General features: G+C 52.9%; 1 long non-coding RNA gene across 1 annotated transcript in view; it reads right to left on the bottom strand.

Moving 5' to 3' along the window:
• Window positions 1-23,235, bottom strand: part of LOC138301454 (uncharacterized) — a 64,706-nt gene extending 41,471 nt beyond the window's left edge. Inside the window, exons 1-2 of the long non-coding RNA XR_011205112.1 lie at window positions 23,102-23,235; window positions 7,748-7,910 (exon numbers count right to left, since the gene is read on the bottom strand). This is a non-coding gene — a long non-coding RNA (uncharacterized lncRNA). The remainder of the gene's footprint in view (window positions 1-7,747; window positions 7,911-23,101) is intronic.
• Window positions 23,236-23,898: the final 663 nt, after the last annotated feature.

Consider the following 23,898-nt stretch of genomic DNA (forward strand, 5'->3'; position numbering starts at 1 on the left):
CATGGGCGAAGCCCACACAAGATATCAAATCAAAACGGAGCGAACACTGCAGGGTCATCAGATCGAAATACAGCAGGCACCTCAGGGGGAAGGGAAGGGGGGGCACCTCAGCCGGATGAGTGCACAACGCCAGATCTATGAGGGGGCTCCATGCCCATTGATGTATCCTGGGGAGTGCAACGCCACAGTCTCAAGTCTTTTCAGTGGGTGGTTTGCCCACTGCTGCATCCTGGGGAGTGCAACGCCAGTGTCTCACAAGTGAATAACAGTCTCCACTGGTTCTGGAGGGGGGTTTGTGCCCAGAGTGCTTCATCCTGCCAAGGACCGACGTAGTGGATGCTTTTCTCCACTGGTTCTGGAGGGTGCTTTGTGCCCAGCGTGCTTCATCCTGCCAAGGACTGAGGTAGTGGATGTGAATCTCCACTGGTTCTGGAGGGGGCTTGGTGCCCAGAGTGCTTCATCCTGCCAAGGACAGAGGTAGTGGATGTGAATCTCCACTCACGGTGGGCCATGGAAGCTGTCCAGGCCCCTGAAAATGACCACCAGCTCCGTACGACTCACCACGGAGGATGGCAGCCATATCTGCGGTGGTGCCACTGGCATATGTGGCGTGTCCACTGTCAGTGATTGTGGCAGCCTCAGTAGCGGCGGTGCTTGCGGCGATCATTGGCCTGCAGTGCTGGTGGGTGGCTCAGTGAGCGTGCTGGTGGCGGCGGTGTCCTGGGACGCGGTGATGGTAGCGCCGGTGTTCTGGGAAGCGGTGCTGGTGGTGTCCTGGGAAGCAGTGCTGGTGGCGGCGGTGTCCTGGGAAGCGGTCTTGTCCGCCGTGCAGGTTGGCGGCGACTTCCCTTTCTTTCTGTGCCCCTTCCCCACCTTGGATGGTGGCGCAGCTGTCTTCACACTCCCAACTGTAGTCCTGGGAGAGCCCTTGGTGGCAGGTGTTTTGCCCTTCTCCCTCCGGGCTGTGGCCAACTTCTTATGTTTCTGAGGTGGGGGACTGTCTGTGGTCTGGCTCCTTGGCACACTGGCTGCCCTGCTGCTTGGTGCACTCCAGAAGCCGGTTACTGCTGGTACCACTTTTCCCGTTGATGTGGTGGCTGAGGTGCTGGGTTGTGACCTGGAAAGCCGTGCCATACGGGACGGAAGGGGTGGGGGAGGTGAGGGGGAAGAGGTCAAGGTTTGACAGGAAAAGTTTTAGACACACTGGGAAGGGTAGATGGAGGGGGTTTGGGAGTGGAGGAAGAGGTAGTGGTTGTAGGAGGTGTACATCTGCTGAATTTGGGTGAAGGTGCATGGGCTGGAGGCTGTTGAGGTGGATGGGTGTTGGGTGGGTAGGTGCCTGCGTTTGTGTACTTTGGGAGGAGGGATCACAGACACACTGGGAGAGGAAACTGGGGATGTGTGACTGGTAGTGGTGTGGTGAGTGCACATGAGCGGTGTATGGTGATGGACGTAGTGGCTGAAGATGTAGTGCATGCAGGTGTGAGTGGAGACGTGACAGGGAGGGATGAGGGAGACGAGGAGGAGGGGGACACAGTGGATGTTGGTATGTCTGCATGGGTATGATGCGTGTGTGAGTGCCTGTGGGATGTGTGGTGCTTATGTTTGCCAGAGCTACCCTTGTGTGTTGAGGTGTGTGCATGCTGGTCTGATGGTGTGCTTGGGATAGGCTGAGGTGCAGGGAATTAGGTCTGGGTGGAGGAAGTTGGAGGGGGGAGGCTGGACACCGGGACAATGGCTGCCATCAGTGCTGAGGCCAGCGTATGAAAAGCTTGCTGTTGGGCTGCCTGACCAGAATGAATGCCTTCCAGGTATTCATTTGTCTGTTGCAACTGCCTCTCTACACCCTGGATAGCATTCAGAATGGTAGACTGCCCAACAGTGAGGGATCTGAGGAGGTCAATGGCCTCCTCACTGAGGGCAGCAGGGCTGACAGGGGCAGGGGCTGAGGTGCTGCTGTGAGGGCGGTGCTGGTGTGTGGGGGGGGGGGGGGGGTTGGCGGCTGTACCTGTAGATGCAGGGGGCACAGAGGGGCCTGCCACCGCAAGGGAGCACCCATCAGAGGAGGAGTCCGTGTCGCTGGTCTCTGCTCCTGTCCCCACTGTGGAACTCCCCTCGCCCACCGTTTCGCCCTCCAGGGCCATGTGGGATGCAGCTCCTCCCTCCTGCTCCGGTGCCACTGCTCCTCTGCCTGATGATGCTAATGCACACAAGAACAGGTAGACCACAAAAAGGTGGGGAAGACAGAAGAAAGACATGTTCAGTGCATGCAATACCGCTACAGTTGGCGGACACTACAGACACAGCAGCCCTCTGCACTACGCCATGCACTTAGAGTTTCCTAATTAATCACAGGGACATGGGGTACAAGGCCTATGCCTGACTGCTGCACACATGAGTCACAGGAGCCTGACTAGGTGTAGATGGCTCTTAACACTGGTGGGGTGCCACATAGCCTGACATACGGAGGGAACATGCCTACAAAACTCGTCCTGGCCAAAGGGTACCCACAGCCCACCTTCCCCAACCAGACACCTCCAATGTGCGCTGAATCAGCTGAATGAGAGTGTACTCGCACCCTTGTGGCTGCTGTGATGCTCTCAAGCGCCCATCCAACTCCGGGGAAGCCACCACCTGGATCTGGAACATCAGGGGTGTCATGGTGCGACAGGCACCCCCCCCTCCCTTCACGTTGGGAGGCCATCCCCAGCTGGGCCTCCGCTGTCTTCTTGCTCAAGCGGCGAATGTCCTCCCATCTTTTCCGGCAGTGGGTGCTACGTCTGTGGTGGACACCCAGGGTCCTGACTTCCTTGGCGATGACACGCCAAATATCCTTCTTCTGGTGGGCGCTGACCTACAGGAATAGGACAGGGGAAAAGGAGAAGATATAACCGTCCGCACCGTCACAGTCATTGGCCCGCATTCCTACCCTTGCCATGACACACATACACTCACCGTCGTTTCATGCACGCCTAATTCTCTCCTTCCATCTTCCATCCACACAGGCATTGCCCATACAGGATGCTCACAGTGTACTTACCTGTTTGTCTGGAGGAACGTAGAGCAGCGTGTACGGGGGGAGGACCCCATCCACTAGTTTCTCAACTCCTCCGTGGTGAAGGCAGGGGCCCTTTCCCCAGACACATGAGCTATTGTCTCTTCCAGACTGAGGTCACAGCAGCACTTGCAGTGTAGGTCATCTCCTATTGAACATCAGGTATCAAGTGAGTGAACAGATAGAAAATGGCGGTCATGTCCGCTGCGGTGCGTACCGTCACCGCCAGCGTACATCGTCATTGGCTCCTGGGACCCATAGGGCCCAATGTTAACCAATGCAGGATTGCGCCGCGGTCTTCGACCGCCTACTGCGACGGTGTACAACGCCAGCGCAGTTACCTCATATCCCATTGTCCCACCTTACAGGACAGGCAGCCGCCATTTCAGGGGGCCACATGGCATTATGTTTAAATGCGTCACACATACCTAGGCCACGCATACACACTAAGACAGGCACATATCGGACTGAAAAATATGTGCAATAAAGTTGTGTTTTCGTACATCAGTGTTGGCTGACCCTTTGCTCGCTGTTCTCCTCCACAGAGTACGTCCGCTGGGGCAGGTGAGGAGATGGCGGCATCCTCCGGTGTACAGACCGCTGGTGGACCTGTTGACAATGGAAGAGCGACATGTAATTGTCACCTACAGACTGGACCGTGCCACAATCCATGAACTGTGTGCCCAGTTGGAGCCAGACCTGATGTCAGCTATCCGCCATCCCACAGGAACCCCCCCCTATAGTGCAGGTGATGTTAGTACTCCATTTCCTGGCAAGTGGGTCTTTTCAGACGGCAGTGGCCATAGCCTCTGGGATGTCCCAGCCTATGTTCTCCAACGTGTTGTCCAGAGTGTTGTCTGCCCTGCTGAAACACATGCACAGCTACATCGTGCTCCCTCAGATGGAGGATTTGCCTACAGTTAAAGGTGACTTCTATGCCCTGGGACATATCCCCAACATCATAGGTGCCATTGATGGGACACATGTGGCCTTGGCCCCCCCCGCAGGAGTGAACAGGTGTACGGAAACCGGAAGAGCTACCATTCAATGAATGTGCAGATGGTGGGTTTGGCCGACCAGTACATCTCCCATGTGAATGCCAAGTTTCCTGGATCAGTGCATGACGCTTACATTCTGAGGAATAGCAGCATCCCTTATGTGATGGGGCAACTCCAGAGGCACTGTGTGTGGCTATTAGGTGAGGACATGGACCCTATATAGTGTAACTAGGTGTCTGGGAATGGGGTTGCCCCTAAGGGTAAGTGTGTGTCTAACAGTTGTAACAACATTTGCAGATGACTCTGGCTACCCCAACCTGTCATGGCTACTGACCCCAGTGAGGAATCCTAGGACAAGGGCAGAGGAACGCTACAATGAGGCACATGGGCGAACTAGGAGGGTTATAGAGAAAGACCTTCGGCCTCCTGAAGGCCAAGTTTAGGTGCCTACATGACGGGTGTTTCCCTATTCTACGCACCAAAGAAGGTGTGCCAGATCATCGTGGCCTGCTGTATGCTGCACAACTTGGCTTTGCGACAACAGCTGCCTTTTCTGCAGGAGGATGGTCCTGAAGGAGGTCTTGTGGCAGCTGTGGAGCCTGTGGATAGTGAAGACGAGGAAGCAGAACAGGAAATCGACAACAGAAACAAGGTGATTCATCAATACTTCCAGTGAGACACAGGTCAGACGACATCACTGCCTGCTACATCTGATACACTTGTTCTACCTCTTATCTGTCTGTCACTTTCACCCAGTGTATGGACCCTGATTTGTCACTTTCCCTTTCGATTTCACAGATGTGGGTCCCACTGTGTGACCTCTGCTATGTTTCCTCATGGACTAGAGCTGTGTGACATAGGTATGCTGACAATACAATGGATATTGCTATTTTCCTCAGTTATTGCAAATACACATTTGTGAAAGCAGACTGACTCCAGATTGTTTTGTGATTTAAGTGTGTTTATTTAAGTGCTAAATAGTGGAGGGGGTTGTAAAATGGTCAGGGGTGATGATGGAGGAATGTCCATGGCAGAGTCCAGTCTATTTGTTTCACAGGTGCATTGTCCAAAGGGACACAGGAAGTGGAGCTGGGGCAGTTGGTGGTTGAACAGGGTGACAAAGTGGGACAGAAGGATGACAATCAGGGTGGTCTTATTTCTTGACGGGGGTCTTGGCATCGTGCTCTGTCTTTGTCCTAGATCTCAGGGACCGCTTGCGGGGTGGTTCTCCATCTGCAGGGGGTGGGGTGCTGGTGTCGAGGTCCTGTGGCGGTGCCTCCTGTCTACTAGCGCCGGCGGTGGGCAGTTCATCGTCCAGGCTAGTGTCAGGGGCCCCTTGTTGTGCCACAGTGTCCCTCCTGGTGTTCACGAGTTCCTTCAGCACCCCCTACAATGGTGCCCAGGGTGGTATTGATGGATCAGAGTTCCTCCCTGAACCCCAAATACTGTTCCTCCTGCAGCCGCTGGATCTCCTGAAACTTGGACAGTACTGTTGCCATCGTCTCCTGGGAATAGTGGTAGGTTCCCATGACGTTGGAGGGCCTCATGGAGAGTGGGTTCCCTAGGCCTGTCCTCCCCTGTTGCCCAGCAGCCCTCCCAGTTCCCCTGTGTTCCTGGGCCTCTGTCCCATGAACCGTGTGCCCACTGCCAATGCCCCCAAGTCCCTGCTGTTCTTGGGGTGGTGGGTTAGCCTGAGTTCCCTGAAGTGGTGGACACACTGCTGCTTGACGTGTCATGGGGACAGAGGTATGGGCCCGGTGGGTGTTGGTGTTTCCAGAGGGGGGAGGCTCTGTTGTGGCTTCTGCCAGTGTGAGGGGAACCGACTGTCCTGAGGTCCCAGATGGGCCGGGCTGGTCATCTAGATCCAGTTGGACAGAGCTGCTGTCATCAATGTGGGCCTCTTCTGTGGGTGGAGTGGACATGTCTGGAACATCCTGTCCGGTGACGTTGGTTAGGGGTCCTGCAGGGGGTTTAAAGGCATAGTTTATCTGTGTGTTCCATGGTGTGCAATGGGTGGGTGACCCTGTACCCCAGTGGTTGCATTCCTGTATAGGAGCTTGTGCGCTTGATGTTTAGGGGTCTGTGTGGGTATGTGCAGTGGACATGCATTTATGATGGGTACCCATGCTTTGTTGTTGCTTGAAGGGCCTGGTGTTGGGATGTGTGGTTTGAGATGGTGGGACATCTGTGAGGAGTTGGAGTGATGGGGGGTGAGGGTGAGGGTATGTGATTGCATGCAAGTAGGGTGGGGGATGAAGTAGTGAAAGCTTTGACTTACCAATTCCTCCAGCTACTCCTGTGAGGCCCTCAGGATGCAGTATAGCCAAGACCTGCTCCTCCCATGTTAGTTGTGGGGGAGGAGGTGGGGGTCCGCCGCCAGTCCTCTGAACCGCGATGTGGTGTCTTGAGACCACGGAACACACCTTCCCCCATGGGCCGTTCCACCTCTTACTGATGTTATCCCGTGTTCTTGGGTGCTGTCCCACTGCGCTGACCCTGTCCACGATTCTGCGCCATAGCTCCATCTTCCTAGCTATGGTGGTGTGCTGCACTTGTGATCGGAATAGCTGTGGCTCTACCCGGATGATTTCATCCACCATGAGCCTGAGCTCCTCCTCAGAAAACCTGGGGTGTCTTTGCGGTGAACATGGGGTGGTGTGGGTGATGTCTGAGGTGATGTTTAGGGGTGTGTGGTGTTTTGTGCGTGGATGTGTGTGTGTGATGGTGTTTTGTGCCTCTGTATGGTGTCATCTTTGCTGTGCTGTCTCTCTGGCCTTCGTCAATATATCAGGTAGTAAGGGTTTGTGGGTGATGTGGGAGTGGTGTGTGTATGTGTATAAGGTGCGTGTATTTGGAATTGTCCAATGTGGTTGTGTTTTGTAAGAGAGTGTATTTTGAGCGTGGCGGTGTGTTATCGCAAGTTTATCACTGACCTTTGGTGTTACCGCCAATGTTGTAATGGGGGCCATAGTGATTATGCTCAAATGGCGTTCACGAGAAAATCTCAAAAAACAAATGTAAGATTTCAGTGTGCTCTAAAAAAACATTTTTAGGCTGCTAGTGAAACAAGCTGCTTGAAATACTATCGAAGGCTGGTGACTAACATGGAAGATCGGTCAGGCACCCGCAAACAGGCTGGAAACACTGAAAGATAACCTTTGTTTGTGCTCAAAGATGACGATAGTCCCACGCCAATGAGCTGACACCACCATCATCAGTTTTGTGAAGACACGAAAGAGGATCACAGTAAACTTAAAAAGCTACTTGCTCACTTTGAAACACAGTTAACGTGTGAAAAATTCAGGATGCGGGTGTGTGAATAAGCATTGTGAAGGTCCAGCACTACTATAAAGTATCCTGTTTGAGCACTGACAACACCTCAGCCAGGGTTTGCATTTAGAAATTGTCTTTGTGGAGGTAGCTGTTGACTGACCACCCAAAAGGACCTTTTAGTTTTTTTTGTGCACAATAAAGAGAGATGGAAACACCCGCTGGAGCAAGGAAGATTAGCTCTCCATTAGACACTGAATGAACATAGCAACAGGTCATGAGCTTCGCAGGTTTCTTAACGTAGATGACCACTGCTGTTGCTTTTGCCATCTCCATTCCTCCCAATGACTCCCTCCCATTTCTGTTAGTCAGCACAAACCTTGGCACTGAAAAAATAAAAAATACCAAGCCAAAGGCACTTTACCGTCAAGTCTGCGAAGATCCACATCCAGAGCCGATCCCACATAGCCTGATCTTCCTTGCCAGCACCAAATGTTGAGGCGTTAGTCACACAAGCGCAGAACATTTTGATAGCTGCCTGTGGATCTTCCATGGTGTGTACAAGCTTGAACTTTCTGGTGCAGAGCCTGCGGGTGTCAAAAACTGAAACTTTATAACAGAGGGCACAAAAACGCATAGACCTCAGCCAGATTATGTTGTGACTTTAAAGACTCATATTGACTAGCAGGCTGTATGTCACCACACTAGACTGAGGAATAATAGTGGGTAAGAGACAAAGAGCCCACACAAACAGTTGTAGACTACAGTTCTAAGAAAGACTATTATTTTGCCACACTATGTTCTATCTTGCGTGTGATGTTTAATTAAAAGACAAGTATTAAATGGAACATTTGTTGTACACACACGGGCAGTAAATATGAACACACACACTCAATGACTTAACCCCAGACCAATAGGTTTTTTATATAGAAAAATATTCTTCTCCTAATTTACTTTAGAACCACAAGATTCTGAATTCAAGTAAGTACATAAATTGTAAGGTACTTGGCATAAGCAAATATAGAACTTGGAATGAAAACAGTAAGGTACACAGTTCTGGCAAATATGCAAATAACCTATTTTAAAAGAGGACACTGCAAAATTCAACAGTTCCTGTAGGAGGTAAGTAGAAGTTAATTTAGCAGGTAAGTAAAGCACTTACAAGTTCAGTCTCCAGGGCATAGACAGACGACTGTTGGGGGTTCAAGTCAACCACAAACACCCAGTACCAGCAACACAGGGGTGGTCAAGTGCAGAGGTCAAAGTAGCATAGGCACTTATGGAGAAAAGGGGTGCTCCGGTTCCCCTCTGCTAGCAGGTAAACTACCTGCGTCCTCTGGGAGCAGACCCGGGGAGTTTTGTATAGCACTGGGTTGGGCGGTGTCCCAAACAGGCGCACAGGGCCAGCCAGGTGCAGTGTGCAAAGTAGGTGTCAGGTTTTGAATAGAAATCAATGTAGGGACCCAGGGGCCACTCTGGTGATGCAGGCAGGGCATGGGGTTCTTCTTGGGCCAGCCACCGACTGGGCTAGGATGAGGGACGCCTGCTGGTCACTTCTGGACCGGTAGTTGGTGCCTCTTGGGCCTGGGGGCTGCAGGGGCAGTGCTTCTTACAGGAGTTGGGATCTCTGTTACCAGGAAGTTGCGGTGAGGGGGAGCCTCTGGATTCTCTCTGCAGGCTTCACCGTGGGGATGCAGGGAGATTGTCTCAGGGTGGCCACGTCGTTGGAGTCACCTGGGGGTCCACACTGCAGTGTTGGTTTCTCTGGACACAAGCTGGGGGCGTTGGTGCAGAGTGGTGGGGACTCACGCTTCAGGAGTGAGGTGGGTGTCACTTTAAAGATGGTTTCTTCCTTGTTGTTTGACGGAGCCCATATTCACTAGAGTTTTTTGGTCCTTTGGGTTGAAGCGCAGTACCCCGAGTCGGCAGAGGTCGCTGGTCCCGCAGGATGAGTCGCTGTTGCAGGTTCTTTGAGTCTGGAGACAGGCAGGTAGGGCTGGGGCCAAGTCAGTTGTTGTCTCCATCTTCTCCACTGGTGTTTTGAGGTCAGCAGTCCTTTAGGTTTTCAGGAAATCTGAAATCCTGGGTTCAAGGTCGCCCATAAATACTGAGTGTAGGAGGGTGTTAGGGCTGGAGGGCAGTAGCCAATGGCTACTGACCTTGAGGATGGCTACACCCTCCTTGTGCCTCTCTTTGGGGAGGGGGGCACATCCCTATCCTTATTGGGTAAATCCTCCAAAACAAGATGGAGGATTTTCCAAGGAGGGGGAGGGGGTCACTACAGCTCTGGTCAACTTAGGGGTGGAACTGGCTGAGGGGGTGACACATCCTTGTTTTTCTCATTATCTCTGCCGGACTTTCCGCCCAAAGTTGGGGCTGTGTCCAGGGGGCGGGCATCTCCACTAGCCAGAGTGCCCTGTGGCAGTGTAACACGAAGCCTGAGCCTTTGTGGCTCACTGCTAGGTGTTACTGTTCCTGCAGGGGGAGGTGTGAAGCACCTCCACCCAGTGCAGGCTTGGTTTCTGGCCTCAGAGAGCACAAAGGCTCTCACGCCAGGAGGTCAGAAACTAGTCCCTCTGTGGCAGGCTGGCACAGACCAGTCAGTCTTGCATTGAAGGATTGGGTAAAATACAGGGGGCATTTCTAAGATGCCCTGAGTGCTATCGGTCGAAGAGCCATGTCTTGAGGAGTTTCCTGAAGGTGAGGAGGTCCTGGGTCTGGCGCAGGGAGGTCGGCAGTGAGTTCCAGGTCTTGGCGGCGAGGTAGGAGAAGGATCTGCCGCCGGAGGTCTTGCGCTGAATTCGGGGAGCGAGGGAGAGGTTGGCAGAGCGGAGTTGGCGGGAGGGGATGTAGAAGTTGAGTCGGTTGTTCAGGTAGGCGGGTCCGGCGTTGTGTAGTGCTTTGTGCGCGTGGGTGAGGAGTCTAAAGGTGATTCTCTTGTCCACGGGGAGCCAGTGGAGGTCCTTCAGGTGGTGGGAGATGTTGCATCAGCGGGGTATGTCGAGGATCAAGCGGGCGGATGCGTTCTGGATGCGTTGGAGTCGTTTGATGTCTTTTGCTGGGATGCCTGTGTAGAGTGTGTTGCAGTAGTCAAGTCTGCTACTGACAAGGGCCTGAGACACTGTTTTTCTGGTTTCCGTCGGGATCCACTTGTAGATTCTGCAGAGCATGCAAAGGGTGTTGAAGCAGGAGGAGGAGACTGCGTTGACCTGTTTGGACATGGTGAGAGCGGAGTAGAGGATGAAGCAGAGGTTGCGTGCGTGGTTGGCAGGAGTAGGTGGGGGACCCAGTACGGTGGGCCACCAGGAGTCGTCCCAGGCAGAGGGTGAGCGTCCGAGGATGAGGACTTCCGTCTTATCGGAGTTTAATTTCAGGCGGCTGTTTCTCATCCATTCGGCAATGGATTTCAGTCCCTCGTGGAGGTTGGCTTTGGCGGTGTGTGGATCTTTAGTAAGGGAAAGGATGAGCTGGGTGTCGTCGGCGTAGGAGAGGATGGTGAGGTTATGCTGATGGGCCAGCTGTGCGAGGGGTGCCATGTATACGTTGAACAGCGTTGGGCTTAGCGAGGAGCCTTGGGGGACGCCGCAGATGAGGTTGGTGGCTTCGGAGCGGAAGGGTGAGAGTCGGACTCTCTGGGTTCTGCCGGAGAGAAAAGAGGAGATCCAGTTGAGGGCTTTGTCTTGAATTCCGGCTTCGTGGAGACGAGTTAGTAGGGTGCGGTGGCAGACCGTATCGAAGGCGGCGGATAGGTCTAGGAGGATGAGGGCTGAAGTTTCGCCGTTGTCCATTTGCTGTCTGATGTCGTCTGTGGCGGCAAGGAGTGCAGTCTCGATGCTGTGATTGCGTCTGAATCCGGATTTAGAGGGGTCTAGGGTGGAGTTGCCTTCGAGGTAGTGGGTGAGCTGTGCGTTGACGATCTTCTCGATGACCTTCGCTGGGAAGGGGAGAAGGGAGATCGGGCGGAAGTTTTTGAGGTCGGCCTTGGGTTTCTTGAGGAGGGCTTGGATATCGGCGTGCTTCCAGCTGTCCGGAAAGGTTGCGGTGTTGAAGGATAGGTTGATGATCTCACGAAGTTGGGGGGCGATGGTGGAGTCGGCTTTGTTGTAGACGTGGTGTGGGCAGGGGTCTGAGGGGGATCCTGAGTGGATGGAGTTCATGGTCTTTTGGGTTTCGGCGTCATCTACGTGGGTCCAGGTGGTGAGGCGGTCGGCGTGGGAGGAGTTGTTGGGGGTGGGGTCTGGTGGAGGTGTGGTGTTGAGGCTGTCGTGGATGGCGGCGATTTTAAGGTAGAAAAAGGTGGAGAGTGCGTTGCAGAGTTTCTGGGATGGTGGGACGTCGTTGGCGTTGGGTTTGGAGAGCTCCTTCACGATGCAGAAGAGTTCCTTGCTGTCGTGTGCGTTGTTGTTTCGGCGTTCTGTGAAGTGGGAGCGTTTGGCCAGTCGGATAAGTTGGTGGTGCTTGCGGGTGGCTTCCTTGTGGGTTGCGAGGCTGTCGGGTGTGCGCCTGAGAAGCCATTTTTTCTTGAGTTTCTCGCAGGTGCGTTTGGAGATGTTCAGTTAGTCTGTGAACCAGGCTGCTTTTTTCTTTTCTTGGTTGACGGTGGGCCTCTTGAGTGGTGCGAGGGTGTTGGCGCAGTTGAGGATCCACTGTTGGAGGTTGATGGCGGCGGAGTCCGGGTCGGTGGGGTCGGACGGTGGGTTCTTGGCGAGGGTGCTGGTTAGTTGGTCTTCGGTGACTTTTCACCAGCGGCGGTGTGCCGGTAGTGGGGTGCAGTGGTGTTCGGTGTTTTTCTTGAATGTGAAGTGGACGCAGTGGTGGTCGGTCCAGTGGAGTTCGGAGGTGTGGCTGAATGAGATGTGGTTGCTTGCAGTGAAGAGTGGGTCTAGGGTGTGACCGGCGATGTGGGTGGGTGTGTTGACCAGTTGTCTGAGTCTGAGGTTGGTGGTCAGTGATGCGGTGTTATCGTCGTCGTTCTCCAGGTGGAAGCTGAGATCTCCCAGGAGGATGTAGTCAGTTGAGGCGAGGGCGTAGGTGCTTGCGAGGTCGGAAATGGTGTCACTGAAGGGGGCTCTTGGTCCTGGAGGTCGGTACCAGGGACTTATCTGTGTGCGAGGGGTGTCCCAATTTGGGGAAATAATGGTACATTTTAACTGAAAGAACACTGGTGGTGGGGCCTGGTTAGCAGGATCTCAACACACTTCAGTACTCAGTAGAGTCAGCATCAATAGCAGGAAAAAAGTGTTTGGGGTAGGTGGGGGTTGTGGACTGCAAAAAGGAGGCATTTTCCTACAGAGGGTGTGTAAGCTTGTTGAGGAGACAGCGTTAATTTGTTGTGTTATTGATAGAGAAGCCAAGGGTAAAGGCCAGGTTACGCAATTGGTTAATGTGGGCAGGGGCATTAACATGAGTGGGGGGGCCACCAGGAGTCGTTCCAGGCAGAATGGGGTGTAGGCAATCACAAGCATTTCTTGTCTGAGTTGAGCTTGAGGCAGCTGACGTCCATCCAAGGGCAGACTGCTCTCCTCCCATTGGGAAAATGCATCTTGGCTTGAGCAGAGTCGTCCGACATGGAGAGGATCAGTTGGGTGTCATTGTCGTAGGAGACTATCTTTACCTCGTGTTTGATGATCTTAGCGAGCGAGCCATGTAGAGGTTAAAAAGCTTCTGGCAGAGTGTGGATCCTTGGGCTACTCTGCAGCAAGTGTATAAGTTCTGATGTGAATGGTGGTAGTCTGACCCTCTGTTCTTCTGGTGAGGAAGGACCAGATCCAGCTCAGGGCTTTGTCTCAGATGCCAGCGTCGAGCAGCCTGTCACAGAGGCTGAAGTGGGAGACTGTCTAGAATGCAGTAGAGGGGTCTAGAAGGTTGAGTGCGGCAGTGCCTACGCTGTGCAGTATGATGCGTATGTTGTTGGTGGTGGCCAAAAGTACAGTTTCGGTGCTGTGATTGCTTCCAGATCGGAAATGGGAAAGTTCTAGGATACGGTGTCTCTCGAGGAACTCTACGAGTTCCTAGTTGATGGCTTTTTCCGTTACCTTGGCTGGGAAAGTGAGCAGAGACATGGGTCAGTAATTCTTCAGCTCCCTAGGGTCAGCTTTGGGTTTCTTGAGTAGCGGGCGGATTTCTGCATGTTTACAGTCTGAGGGGAATGTGGCAGTCTTAAACGATAGGTTGATGGTTCAGCAAAGCTCTGGTGAAATGATGGGAATGACAAGCTTGAGGATGTGATGAGGGCATGGATCTGAGGGTGCTCCCAAGTGGATGGAGTTCATTATTCTTTGGGTGTCCTCTACAGTAATTTTGGTTCAGCAGTTCGTATCTGGTGGGGGAGCAAGGTCCATGGTGCTGAGCGGTGAAGGCGGGCTCTGTATGCTGAAGCCTTTGTAGATGTCCCAGATCTTACAGTGAAAGAAGGTAGGGAAGATCGTTGCGGAGGTCTTGGGAGGGAGGGATGGATGAGGTTTCTGCCCTGCGGTTCGTGAACTCTTTGACAAGGATGAAGAGCTCTTTGATATTGCGAGTGCTGGTGTTGAGGCATGCTTGAAATGCAGCTTTTTGGGTGGCTCGTATGTTCTGGTGGTACATTGTGTCAGTATTTTTGCAGGCGGTGCGGTTTGGTGGATTTGCGGAGGCTCCATTTGCATTACAATCGTCTGCAGGCGCGCTTGGATTGATGTAGGTCTTGCGTAAACCACTTGGGAGTTTTGCTATGTAGATTCCATGCCAATTTCCTTAGGGGGGCTACATTGGCTGCACATTCAGAGTCAGCGCTTTAGTTTGCCTGCAGATTCATTGGAGTGGTTGACAGCGTTTGGTGATCTGTGCTTCTGTGACTATACCCCAATGTTTGCCAGGGGGTTAGGGAATGTGGTGGCATGCAGTGTGAGTAGGTTAAGTAGATGCACTTGGTCAAGCCAACAGTGTTTGGAGGTGTGGATGAAGGTGAGGTTGTCCCCTGCTGAGAGAATGGCGTAAAGGATGTGAAGGGGTTTGTGGGTAGGGACGATGACTAGTTGTTTGGCGCCGAGAATTGTGGGGTCGTACAGGATGTTTGATGTATTGGGGGTCATTGAGGGTATCAAGCTGTAAATCGAGATCACAGAGTGGCATGTAACAGGAGGAAGTGAGTGCTTGGAGAGGCAATGAGGTTGACAATGTCCTGTAAAGACTGGGGTTGAGGTGCAGGTGGCCTGTAGATGAGGGTGCCACGTAGGAAGGTGTTTCGGTTGGTCAGGATGTGGAAATGTAGATGCTCATGCGTTGACAGAATGTGACTAGATGATGAAAGGCGGAGGTTGTTCTAGTAGATTATGGCAATGACACCTCCAGGAAGGTTGGCTCTGTCCTTGTGTATGATTTTGTAGTTGTGCGTAATGGCCGTGGCAATGTCCGTGGTAGCTGCAGGGGTGATCCAACTCATAGCGAGATGGTGACGTCCAGAGCTGTTGAGTCGAGGTCTCAGACTTGTAGTGCATGCTTGACGAGGGAGCATGTGTTAAGAAGCAGTGAGGAATCATGAGGTGGTACTTGGGAGTATGCTGGAGCAGGCGCAGCAAGAAAATGATCCATGTTTGTACATGTGGTCAGCTTGGTGGCATGCTGATGATCTTATGGGGTTGAGGGCACGTAAAGTGCTTGCGTTAAACCAGCAGAAGGGGTGAGAACCAGGGTCCCTGGTGCTGGGTGGCGTCCATGCACAAACATGCTTCCCTGTGACGCACTAGCGTGGCGGCCGTCGTTAAGGAAGAGAGGTATGGAGGCGGTGGTCCAGCGATAAGGAGGTGGGAGAAGCGCTTTGCATGGGGTGGGTGGGGATGCTGGGACACCAGCATTGCGGGGTAAACACAAGAGGGAAAAAACGAAAAAAGGACAGAAAAGCAGCAAGTGAAAGGGAAAAAAAAGGTCCAATTATTATGCCCAGTGGTGCCTCTGAAATGGGGGAGACTTAAAAAAAGAGGCCTTTGAAGAAAGTGCAAATAGGACAGGAAGTGCAGTGACTAGTTGCAGACTCGCCAAGGGGGATTAGGCATCCATGTGTGGAAAGAATAGCCAGCCCATTTAGATGTGCCAGCTGCACCATTTCATCCTGCCCAGGATGGCCCATCAGGATATTTATGATCCAGTCACACCTGAGCTCCCTTGGCGTGTGCCTGTCTGGAGGGAATGCACAAGAGATGATGCGTCACCCACCCAAACATGTAGACATGCCAGTAGGCAGTAAATATTTAAGAAAATAAAACGGCAAATTTATTAATGTGACATTTTCAGCCACACAAATTAATGTTAGACTTGACAATAAGTTGTGATTTTGAATTGCGAGTCCATAGACACCAAAGTCCAAATTTTGTTTTTTTCAATTAGAAAATAGACAGGCTGCTTCAAGGTAACCCTGATGTTAGCTTAAGTGAAAGTTGGGCCTTGCGGTGGTGAAAGACAAGTGTAATAGTTTTTGTATTACCACAACAGGTTAAAATTAAAAATACACGTCCAACTTGCCCCTGCCCTTTGATCTGTCCCAGGCCCACTAAAGGGGTTACATATGTTTTAAAAATAAAGGTTTGAACCTGGAAAGATTTAACTTGACAGATCAAAATGGAAGTTTAGAACTGCACACACAGACTCTGGAATGACAAGCAAGTTATGTTGACCTACTACTTGGGATGCGCAATCATTACTGTGGGCGCACTAGTAGCCTTTAATTTACAAATCAAGGGCATAGGTAAGTACAATTTATTAGGGACTCATAAGTAAATGAAATATGCCAACTGTGTTAAGCATACATCACCATATTTTAAGGCAAGAGCGCATGCACTTCAGCACTGGTTAGTAGTGGTAAAGTGCTCAGAGGCCCGACAACAAGAAAAAGTCTGAGAAAGAGTAGGAAGGCCAACATTTGGGGGTGAACCTTAAGAGAAGGACATTTGACAATAAGCAAAACGCAAAATACATACAGATATTGTATTTGATTCTCATTTTTGAACCACTGTAACAATATGTCCTGCAGAAAAAAATATAAACTGAGCAGATAGGATAGATGCTCGTACAAAATACCAGTAGACTGGACTAACCAATTAACTGAAAGAAGAAATTGACTGCCCATACACAATTGAGTTCAGCTGCTAACTGTACATCAACTATATTAACAGGGGAGCTATACTATATGCGAGTTATACTAAGTATGATGATGTACCTCAACTAACCAGTACCTCACCTACTTATCTCAAATGTCTGTAATACAAATGAAGGTCACTCTTCTTTCCATGAAAGAAACAGTAATGGGGCAGATGTCAGACAATACAAGATTGTATAGATCCTCTGAAAAATGGCCATTTAATTTTGGAATCTTTGAGAAACACTGCACTGGTCGCCACCATACTCTACACCACTCTACTCTGTACTAATACATTCTGCACCAATACACTCTATTCCACTGTATTCTATGACACTGCTCTGTCCCATGCCACTGTACTCTACGCCAGTGCACTCTAAACAACTGCACTGTATGCCGCTGCCCTTTACTCTGCACCACTGTACTCTATGCCACTCCACTGACACTAAAAAACTGCACTCTATCAATCAATCATTCGATTTATAAAGTGCGCTATGTACCGGTTAGGGTTTCGAGGCGCTTGGGGGGGAGTGAGGGGGGGGGGGGGGACTGCTATAGTTCGAAGAGCCATGTCTTGAGGAGTCTCCTGAAGGTGAGGAGGTCCTGGGTCTGGCGTAGTGAGGTCGGGAGTGAGTTACAGGTCTTGGCGGCGAGGTAGGAGAAGGATCTGCCGCCAGAGGTCTTGCGCTGGATTCGGGGGACGATGGCGAGGGCAAGGTTGACAGAGCGGAGTTGGCGTGAGGGAACGTAGAAGTTGAGTCTGGTGTTCAGGTAGGTGGGTCCAGTGTCGTGTAGTGCCTTGTGTGCGTGGGTGAGGAGTTTAAAGGTGATCCTCTTGTCCACGGGGAGCCAGTGGAGGTCCTTCAGGTGGTGGGAGATGTGACATCGGCGGGGTATGTCGAGGATCAGGCGGGCGAATGCGTTCTGGATGCGTTTGAGTCGTTGGATGTCTTTAGTTGGGATGCCTGTGTAGAGTGCGTTGCCGTAGTAGAGTCTGCTACTGACGAGGGCTTGGGTCACCGTCTTTCTTGTTTCTGTTGGAATACACTTGAAGATTCTGCGGAGCATGCGGAGGGTGTTGAAACAGGAGGAGGAGGAAACTGCGTTGACCTGTTTGGACATGGTGAGAGCGGAGTCGAGGATGAAGCCGAGGTTTCGTGCGTGGCTGGGTGGGTGGGGGGCCCAGGGCGGTGGGCCACCAAGAGTCGTTCCAGGCCGAGGGAGAGCGACCGAGGATGAGGACTTCCATCTTGTCTGAGTTTAGTTTCAGGCGGCTGTTGCTCATCCACTCGGCGATGGATTTCAGTCCCTCGTGGAGGTTGGCTTTGGCGATGTGAGGATCTTTGGTCAGGGAGAGGACGAGCTAGGTGTCGTCGGCGTAGGAGAGGATGCTGAGGTTGTGCTGACAGGCCAGTTGTGCGAGGGGGGCCATGTAGACATTGAACAGCGTTGGGCTTAGCGAGGAGCCTTGGGGGACGCTGCAGATGAGGTTGGTGGCTTCGGAGCGGAAGGGTGAGAGTCGGACTCTCTGTGTGTTTTGCCGGAGAAAAACGAGGAGATCCAGTTGAGGGCTTTGTGTTGGATACCGGCTTCGTGGAGACGATTTAGTAGGGTGCGGTGGCATACCGTGTCGAAGGCAGCGGAGAGGTCTAGGAGGATGAGGGCTGAAGTTCGCTGTTGTCCATTTGTTGTCTGATGTCATCTGTGGCGGCGAGGAGTGCAGTCTCTGTGCTGTGGTTGCGTCTGAAGCCGGATTGGGAGGGGTCTAGGATGGAGTTGTCTTTGAGGTAGTGGGTGAGCTGGGCGTTGACGATCTTCTCGATGACCTTCGCTGGGAAGGGGAGGAGGGAGATCGGGCGGAAGTTTTTGAGATCGTTGAGGTCAGCCTTAGGTTTCTTGAGGAGGGGTTGGATTTCTGCGTGCTACCAGCTGTCCGGGAAGGTAGCGGTGTTGAAGGAAAGGTTGATGATCTTGCGGAGTTGGGGGGCGATGGTGACGTCGGCTTTGTTGAAGACGTGATGTGGGCAGGGGTCAGAGGGAGATCCTGAGTGGATGGAGTTCATAGTCTTTAGGGTTTTGGCGACGTCTACGTGGGTCCAGGTGGTGAGGCGGTCGGCGTGGGAGGAGTTGTTGGGGGTGGGGGTCAGGGGGAGGTGAGGTGTTGAAGCTGTTGTGGATGGCTGCGATTTTCTGGTAGAAGAAGGTGGAGAGATCGTCGCAGAGTTTCTGGGATGGTGGGACGTCGTTGACGTTGGGGTTGGAGAGCTCCTTCACGATGCAGAAAAGTTCCTTGCAGTCGTGTGCGTTGTTGTTAAGGCGTTCTGTGAAGTGGGAGCGTTTGGCAAGTCGGATCAGTTGGTGGTGTTCGCGGTTGGCTTCCTTGAGGGTTGCAAGGCTGTCGGGTGTGCGCTCGAGGATCCATTTTTTCTTGAGTTTCTGGCAGTTGCGTTTGGAGGTGATCAGTTCGTCTGTGAACCAGGCTGTTTTTTTCTTTTCTTGGTTGACGGTGGGTCTCTTGAGTGGTGCTAGGATGTTGGCGCAGTTGAGGATCCATTGTTGGAGGTTGATGGCGGCGGAGTCCGGGTCGGTTGGTGGGTTTTTGGCGAGGGTGCTGGTTAGTTGTTCTTCTATGGTGACTTTTCCCCAGGGGCAGTGAGGCGGTAGTGGGGTGCGGTGGTGTTCGGTGTTTTTCTTGAAGGTGAAATGGACGCAGTGGTGGTCGGTCCAGTGGAGTTCGGAGGTGTGGCTGAAAGAGATGTGGTTGCTTGCAGAGAAGAGTGGGTCAAGGGTGTGACCGGCGATGTGGGTGGGTGTGTTGACCAGTTGTCTGAGTCCGAGGTTGGAGGTCAGAGATGCGGTGTTGGCGTCATTGTTGTTCTCCAGGTGGAAATTGAGGTCTCCCAGGAGGATGTAGTCTGTTGAGGCGAGGGCGTGGGTGCTCGCGAGGTCGGAGATGGTGTCGCTGAAGGGGGCTCTTGGTCCTGGAGGACGGTATATGACGGTTTCACTGAGGGTAGTGTTGGGGTCCGTGTGGCTCTGGAAATGAAGGTGTTTGGCTGTCTTCCGTGTGGGTGTGGATCTTGAGGGTGGATTTGTGGGCGATGGCTATCCCTCTACTGATTCCGTTGGTGCGGTCTCTTCTGGTGCTCTTGTAACCGTCAGGGATGGCGATGTCTGGGGCCGAGGAGTCGTTCCACCAGGTTTCGGTTAGGAAGGCTACGTCTGGGGCGGTGGTGTCGAGCAGATCCCAGAGCTGGATGGCGTGCTTCCGTGCGGAGCGTGTGTTGAGGAGGATGCAGTTCAGGTGGTTGGTGTTGGTTGTTGTAGGCTTCGTTGTTCTGTTGTAGGTGAACTTGCCGGTGCGGCAGGAGAAGTGTCCTTTGGTGTGCTTCGGGGTGGCCTTGAAGCAGGCTGTGGATGGGCCAGGGTTGAGGGCGAGGAGTTCGCTGGCCGAGTAGCGAAGGCTGGGGATGCGGGGGCGTGAGGACCAGGGGGTGGGGGGTTGGCGCTGGGCGCAATCCAGGCACGGGCGCGCAGCGCCAGCCATTAGGAAGGGAGGGGGGAGGAGCAGCTGGGGGGCGGGAGGGAACGGCGAATGGGGGCGGGCCGCAGGGAGGCAGCGGCAAGGGTAGATCGGCAATGGGGAGCGCCCAAGGGGCGAAAAAAACAGGGAAAAAAGCAAGGCACAAACAGTAAGGATAAGTTCAAAAACAGTCACAAAATACAATTGTGGCACAAATTACAATCGGGGTACAGCAATCAGAAGGGGCACAACGGGGGCAGAAGCGCAAGGAGGCAAGACGCTGAAAAAAGAAAAAAACACTTACAGGACGGCGAAAAGCGGCACACGGGTCAAGTGAAGCTTAAACAGAGCCCACTAGACACCCGGGATGAGACGCAGGAGGATGCCTGCGGGTGGAGGAGGGCCTCGAACACGCTAGCAGCAGCATGGGCGGGGGTCAGGGGCACGAGACAGCAGGGTGGTGCAGCGGACGTGGGGGGCGAGCTCTAGACCTAAAGCAGGTCAGAGGTCGCTCACTCGCGACGCGCAGTGCCAGCCATTAAGAAGGGAGGGGGGGAGGGAGGAGCAGCTGGGAGGCGGGAGGGAGCGGCGAATGGGGGCGGGCCGCAGGGAGGCAGCGGCAAGGGTAGATCGGCAAGGGGGAGCGCCCAAGGGGCAAAAAAAACAGGGAAAAAAAAACAGGGAAAAAAGCAAGGCACAAACAGTAAGGAAAAGTTCAAACAGTCACAAAATACAATTGTGGCACAAATTACAATCGGGGTACAGCAATCAGAAGGGGCACAACGGGGGCAGGAGCGCAAGGAGGCAAGGCGCTGAAAAAAAGGAAAAAACACTTACAGGACGGCGAAAAGCGGCACACGGGTCAAGTGAAGCTTAAACAGAGCCCACTAGACACCAGGGATGAGGCGCAGGAGGATGCCTGCGGATGGAGGAGGGCCTCGAACACGCTAGCAGCAGCGTGGGCGAGGGCCAGGGGCACGAGACAGCAGGGTGGTGCTGCGGACGTGGGGGGCGAGCTCTAGACCTAAAGCAGGTCAGAGGTCGCTCACTCACGACGTGCAGCGCCAGCCATTAAGAAGGGAGGGGGGAGGGAGGAGCAGCTGGGGGGCGGGAGGGAGCGGCGAATGGGGGCACGAGGGGAGCGGGGCTGCAGGGAGGCAGCGGCAAGGGTGGATCGGCAAGGGGGAGCGCCCAAGGGGCAAAAAAAACAGGGAAAAAAAGCAAGGCACAAACAGTAAGGAAAAGTTCAAAAAACAGTCACAAAATACAATTCTGGCACAAATTACAATCAGGGTACAGCAATCAGAAGGGGCACATCGGGGGTAGAAGCGCAAGGAGGCAAGGCGCTGAAACAAAAGGAAAAAACACTTACAGGACGGCGAAAAGCGGCACACGGGTCCAGTGAAGCTTAAACAGAGCCCACTAGACACCAGGGATGAGGCGCAGGAGGATGCCTGCGGGTGGAGGAGGGCCTCGAACATGCTAGCAGCAGCGTGGGCGGGGGTCAGGGGCACGAGACAGCAGGGTGGTGCTGCGGACGTGGGGGGTGAGCTCTAGACCTAAAGCAGGTCAGAGGTCTACACCACACTATTCTTTAGTACTGTACTCTATGCCACTACACTGCATCACTGCACCCTATGCCACTGCACTCTAGGCACTATACTCTGCAACACTCTACGCCACTGCACTATGCAACGAGTCTACTCTGCACTCTATGACACTGCACCACTCTGCATTACTGCACTCTCTGCCACTCTATTGTATGCCATTCTACCACATGCCACTGCACTCTAAACTACACTGTACACCACTACCTTCTACTCTGCAACATTGCACTCTCCGCCACTGTACAGCAATTTACTCTGTACTACTGCATTCTACGCTACTGCACTCTATGCCACTCTACATCAATCCACTCTACGCAACTGCACTCTACAGCACTATAATCAACTCTGCACTGCACCACTCAACACTACGCCACTGCACTGCCACACAAGTCTACTCTGCACTCTATGCCACTGCAGCACTCTACACTACTGCACTCTGCCACTCTATTGTATGCCACTCTACTCTACGCAAATGCACTATAAACAACTGCACAGTACCCCACTGCACTGTACTCTAAATGAACTTCACGCCACTATGCCACTAACTTATAGCCATGCTAAACAGCAGCCACTCTGGTCAAAACACATTGGCAAAGCCAATAACTCTTGCGTAGACAAGACCTATTGGCTTTGCCAATGCCTGTTAGTACTATGAGGTAGGATGTCCCTGAAAGAACTGTGAATGTGTAAGTCCTTGTTTTAAACATGCAACTGATGCCTCGTCAGGGGTAGTAAACGTTATATAAATACAATTACATCATAATATAGGCTGCTACAAAATGTGCAAATACATTCCAGTTAAATTTAAAAAAAAAGTGTTTTTCAAATACAGATTTGATTAATATATAGTTTATACCTAATACTAACATTATTTATAACAGTCTAATAAAACCACCCACTCCACAGCTCACCTTGGAACACCATTACAGTATCTCTCTGAAAGAAAATATCTTTGCTATTAGAAAACTTCAAGTGACTCCTTTGGTTAAAGTCAATGCAGGTTTTCAAGCCCCTTTATGTGTGCAGATTTACCAGTTGCCCACGTTTGCATTTATTCAGGGAAGGAGACCCCCTGGCAAGAAGGCAGTGTCTTATCTATCTGCCCCTCCCTGCCTCTGAGCACAAGAGACCCCCTGCCTTTCAGTCCAGTTGGGGAAACTAATCTGCCTGTAATTTGGCCCTGACACCGTTGTCCTTTTGGTGAAAGGCTAAAATTACGGACAAATACCGTCCCTTAACCCTTTCATCGCGGACAAGGGGCGGCAAGGCCAAATTACAGGCACAGTAACATTTATGCCTGAAGCCTGGCCCCACCTAAACAGAGGCTCGCATTTCATAATGCTAATCGTGGTACTGACATTTATTTAGTGCACACAAAATGCGTGCGGCGTCCCGAGCTGCTTCTAACGGCCCAATGAGGTGCCGTGACGCAGCTCAGGAACAGGTAACTAGTAGAAGGGCAGTGACACAAAAGAAAGTCACTGAAAGAGGAAAGCCGAGATTCTATATATAGAATATATAATCGGCACGAGTACTGACCTTAAACAAGGGGTAGCGCCGCTCCGACGAGTCTGTACCGCGGTACTGCTGCTCCGACCGCAATCCGTTGTGCCCCTGGCGATGCCGAGCGTTAAAATGCAAAAAATGCAAAACGCGCATGCGCGTCATCCTCGTTCAAAATTCAAAGCGCGCATGCGCGTCATCCTCGTTAAAAATGCAAATCGCGCATGCGCTACAGAACTGCCCGTTGAGGGGAGCAGTTCCAGACGGCGAAATTGTCAAAATCGCCGGTGCGCATGCGCACATAACACAGCCGACCCGACTCGGACGGTGCAGGGTCCGAGCTGTGCGCCCTGGGGAGGGGGGCAGACTCCCTCACAGCCCTCAGCGCGGGGACCCCGAGGGGCACATAAGAGTAGAGGCATCACAGCACCCACCTTCAGACATGTCAGCACCTGCGGGGGGTCTCTCAGGGGCTCTCACCTGCGGGAGGTGCTTTCACCTGCAGGGTGGCTCTCAGGGGCCCTCTCCTGCAGGGTGTCTCTCAGGGGCCCTCTCCTGCAGGGTGGCTCTCAGGGGCCCTCTCCTGCAGGGTGTCTCTCAGGGGCTCTCACCTGCGGGAGGTGCTTTCACCTGCAGGGTGGCTCTCAGGGGCCCTCTCCTGCAGGGTGGCTCTCAGGGGCTCTCACCTGCGGGAGGTGCTTTCACCTGCAGGGTGGCTCTCAGGGGCCCTCTCCTGCAGGGTGTCTCTCAGGGGCCCTCTCCTGCAGGGTGGCTCTCAGGGGCCCTCTCCTGCAGGGTGGCTCTCAGGGGCCCTCTCCTGCAGGGTGGCTCTC

This window comes from Pleurodeles waltl, chromosome 6 (genome assembly GCF_031143425.1).
Source record: "Pleurodeles waltl isolate 20211129_DDA chromosome 6, aPleWal1.hap1.20221129, whole genome shotgun sequence".
Lineage (NCBI taxonomy): Eukaryota > Metazoa > Chordata > Amphibia > Caudata > Salamandridae > Pleurodeles > Pleurodeles waltl.